A 4,653-nucleotide genomic window follows, 5' to 3' on the forward strand; every position below is an offset into this window, starting at 1 on the left:
GCATGGCCTGCACGTTCTCCCGACTTGGCCACTGATTTCGCCTTATGGGGACACCTGAAATCTGTTGCCTATGAAACACTCAATGAGACTGATGAAGAGCTGATAGCGCGCATTGTGGCAGCCTCCGATGCAATTTCCATTATGCCAGGAGTGTCTGATAGTGTGACACTCATTCCAGCGCCTTTGCACGGCGTGCACCCAAGCAGGGAGGCGTAAATTCGGGCCCTTTTATTATCTGTTTTCAAATAAAGGTTATAAAACTTCACTCAGTCTTCTCATTTATCTTGATGCCACAAGTACAGGGTGTTTCAAAAATGACCGGTATATTTGAAACGGCAATAAAAACTAAACGAGCAGCGATAGAAATACACCGTTTGTTGCAATATGCTTGGGACAACAGTATATTTTCAGGCAGACAAACTTTCGAAATTACAGTAGTTACAATTGTCAACAACAGATGGCGCTGCGGTCTGGGAAACTCTATAGTACGATATTTTCCACATATCCACCATGCGTAGCAATAATATGGCGTAGTCTCTGAATGAAATTACCCGAAATCTTTGACAACGTGTCTGGCGGAATGGCTTCACATGCAGATGAGATGTACTGCTTCAGCTGTTCAATTGTTTCTGGATTCTGGCGGTACACCTGGTCTTTCACGTGTCCCCACAGAAAGAAGTCACAGGGGTTCATGTCTGGCGAATAGGGAGGCCAATCCACGCCGCCTCCTGTATGTTGCGGATAGCCCAAAGCAATCACACGATCATCGAAATATTCATTCAGGAAATTAAAGACGTCGGCCGTGCGATGTGGTCGGGCACCATCTTGCACAAATCACGAGCTGTTCGCAGTGTCGTCTAAGGCAGTTTGTACCGCCACAAATTCACGAAGAATGTCCAGATAGCGTGATGCAGTAATCGTTTCGGATCTGAAAAATGGGCCAGTGATTCCTTTGGAAGAAATGGCGGCCCAGACCAGTACTTTTTGAGGATGCAGGGACCGAGCGAGGTGGCGCAGTGGTTAGCACACTGGACTCGCATTCGGGACGACGACGGTTCAATCCCGACTCCGGCCATCCTGATTTAGGTTTTCCGTGATTTCCCTAAATCGCTTCAGGCAAATGCCGGGATGGTTCCTTTCAAAGGGCACGGCCGATTTCCTTCCCCATCCTTCCCTCACCTACGCTTGCGCCCTGTCTCTAATGACCTCGTTGTCGACGGGACGTTAAACACTACTATCCTCCTCCTCCTCCTCCTTGAGGATGCAGGAACGATGGGACTGCAACATGGGGCTTTTCGGTTCCCCATATGCGCCAGTTCTGTTTATTGACAAAGCCGTCCAGGTAAAAATAAGCTTCGTCAGTAAACCAAATGTTGCCCACATGCATATCGGCGTCATCAATCCTGTGCACTATATCGTTAGCGAATGTCTCTCGTGCAGCAATGGTAGCGGCGCTGAGGGGTTGCTGCGTTTGAATTTTGTATGGATAGAGGTGTAAACTCTGGCGCATGAGACGATACGTGGACGTTGGCGTCATTTGGACCGCAGCTGCAACACGGCGAACGGAAACCCGAGGCCGCTGTCGGATCACCTGCTGCACTAGCTGCGCGTTGCCCTCTGTGGTTGCCGTACGCAGTCGCCCTACCTTTCCAGCACGTTCATCCGTCACGTTCCCAGTCCGTTGAAATTTTTCAAACAGATCCTTTATTGGATCGCTTTTCGGTCCTTTGGTTACATTAAACCTCCGTTGAAAACTTCGTCTTGTTGCAACAACACTGTGTTCTAGGCGGTGGAATTCCAACACCAGAAAAATCCTCTGTTCTAAGGAATAAACCATGTTGTCCACAGCACACTTGCACGTTGTGAACAGCACACGCTTACAGCAGAAAGACGACGTACAGAATGGCGCACCCACAGACTCCGTTGTCTTCTATATCTTTCACATCACTTGCAGCGCCATCTGTTGTTGAAAATTGTAACTACTGTAATTTCGAAAGTTTGTCCGCCTGAAAATGTACTGTTGTCCCAAGCATATTGCAACAAACGGTGTATTTCTATCGCTGCTCGTTTAGTTTTTATTGCCGTTTCAAATATACCGGTCATTTTTGAAACACCCTGTATATACTGAAAACTGTCGTGCAGACCTGTTACCATGACGGCTCGCATGGCATGTTGTCTGCCTACCCTCCTGGCGGCGTGCGACCTGTTCAACGACGCCTGGCGCCGTGCGCTAAGGGATACGGAGATGGGTTGCTGTGTGGAATACGCTTGCTATGACCCACTGTACCAGCCCTCTCATTTTCTACATTCATTTCAGATACATCATGTACAGAAGAAGGGTAAAAGAACGGATTAACAAAATTATAGACCATTATCCTTAACATCGGTTTTCTGCACAATACTTGAACCTATTCTAATATGATACATTTCCTTGAAACAAAAATCGGTACAGATTTAGAAAGCATTGCTAATGCAAAACTCAGCTTGCACTTTCCTTGCACGATAGCACGCGAAGCATGGATGAAGGGCTACAAGCAGAGTCCATATCCCTAGAGTTCCGGAAAGCGTTTGACACAGCGCCCCAGTGTGACTGTTAACAAAGTTACGAGTCTACAGAATACCGCTGTGATATGTGAATCACTAGAAGACTTCTTATGTAATGGAACCCAGTGCGTTGTCCTTGAAGGCCAGGGTTCGTCAGAGACAAGGGCATCGTCAAGGGTTCCTCAGAGAAGTGTGGGACGATCGTTTTTATCCTCTATGTACATAAATGATCTGACAGACAGGATGAGCTACAATCTGGTAATATTTGAATACACCATTGGTAGCATACCGCTTCACACAGTCACTTAGATTAAATATCTGCGCGTAATGTTGCAAAATCGATATGAACTAGGACAATTTTAGGATAGTGTAGTTCCTTTACAAAGAATACTGTATATAGAACGCTAGTGCGACGCATTTTTGAGAACGGCTTGAGTGTTTCAAATCCCCAGCATATCATATTAAAGGAAGACATCGAAACAATCTGGAAGCGAGCAAGCTGTTAGGTTTGTTACTGGTAGATTATCAGTTATTGAGTTATTGGTAATATGGATTTGGTCATTAAGTATTTTCTTTTTCATTGCAAGGGCACTTTGTATGCGAAAGTTTTCTTGTAATGTCACAACAGATAGCTCCTGACATTACAAGAAAACTTTCACATACAAAGTGCCCTTGCAATGAAAAAGAAAATACTTAATGACCAAATCTATATAACAGTAACTCTGATCATCTTGGCCACTAAAACGTTAACGGACAGAGATCTGAAACAAATCCGGAATAAATAATTAATGAATCTTCCTCTCCCCCCATTTCTCTCGCTCTCTCTCCCTCCCCCCCCCCCCCTCTCTCTCTCTCTCTCTCTCTCTCTCTCTCAACACGCGCTCAAACAGACGACACATTTACACATATCAAAATACACACACACAAAACAAATTAAAAATATAAAACCACACAAACGATACAAACAAAAGACGAAAGATACACAGCGATAGCTGACAACACTGCACACTCTAGACATGTACACTCTTTGACATAAAACTTGACCGGCGGCCGGCCGCTTCAGAGGCTAAGTCCGCGCCGATCGCGACATGGGACAAAGAAACTGGCCAACTCGCTAATTCTCTAAGTCCGGTTATCTGCACAATCTGACAACACTGTAGACTGCGGCACTTCCTGGAGGAAAACTTGTCCCAAGATAGAGAGACTCCAGGCTGATTACGCCTGTGGTCTAGTGGTGCCGGCACGGTAGCTCAGCGTGTTCGGTCAGAGGGTTTAACTGCCCTCTGTAATAAAAAAACTGAGTTAATCGATTAACAACGAACTTAAACGGATGTCTTACGACGTCCGCCCCGAGCAGATACAACGAACAAAAGCGAACTAAATGAGATTAAAAAAAAAAAAAAAAAAAAAAAAAAAGTGGTAGCGTGCGTTGTTTCTGTTCATAATGTCAGTGGATCGAGAGCAGCTGCCATAAAATATTTTTATAGCCTCTTCTGTCTGAATGCTGAAGACGTGAATGTAATGGTAGCGCAGATTCAATCTATTTCGCTTTGTGACTCACCGATATCAAAATTTTATCTAGTAACGATTTTGCGGCAGATTTCCTGCAGACTGTCCTCCTCTGGACGCCGTATGCGGCAAAGCTCCGGGATCCATTTGCTGGCTACTGGCAGCGGCCGTGGAGACAGCAGCGGCGCTGCACTCCCCCGTTCTTTATCGAAAGCGCCTGCTACCGCTCATCGCTTTTGATGATTTAAAACGCTTTATTATTAAATGTTGCTCCACAGAAAATTTCTACAATTTCCATTCACGCTCAAAAGCAACGGAGACAGACGCCCTGATTAGTAGGCGGGTAATCGGCAAGAGCTGAGTATGGCCCGAAATTAATTTTATAGACTGGGACGAAATTAAACCACCTCACTACATTCGATGAATTTATAAATGCTTCATACCTCGTTTCTTTTCCTTTCAAACTTAATTATTTGTGCAACTTTTGGTCAATGTTTGGATGTTTTCGTCAAGCCAGAGTGAGCGTCTGTGGTGTAAAGTGTATTACAGTTCTTGTTTCATTCCTTATGGTAAGTCTATGCGATAAACTGTGTGAATACC

This window comes from Schistocerca cancellata, chromosome 6 (assembly GCF_023864275.1).
Source record: "Schistocerca cancellata isolate TAMUIC-IGC-003103 chromosome 6, iqSchCanc2.1, whole genome shotgun sequence".
Taxonomy (NCBI): domain Eukaryota; kingdom Metazoa; phylum Arthropoda; class Insecta; order Orthoptera; family Acrididae; genus Schistocerca; species Schistocerca cancellata.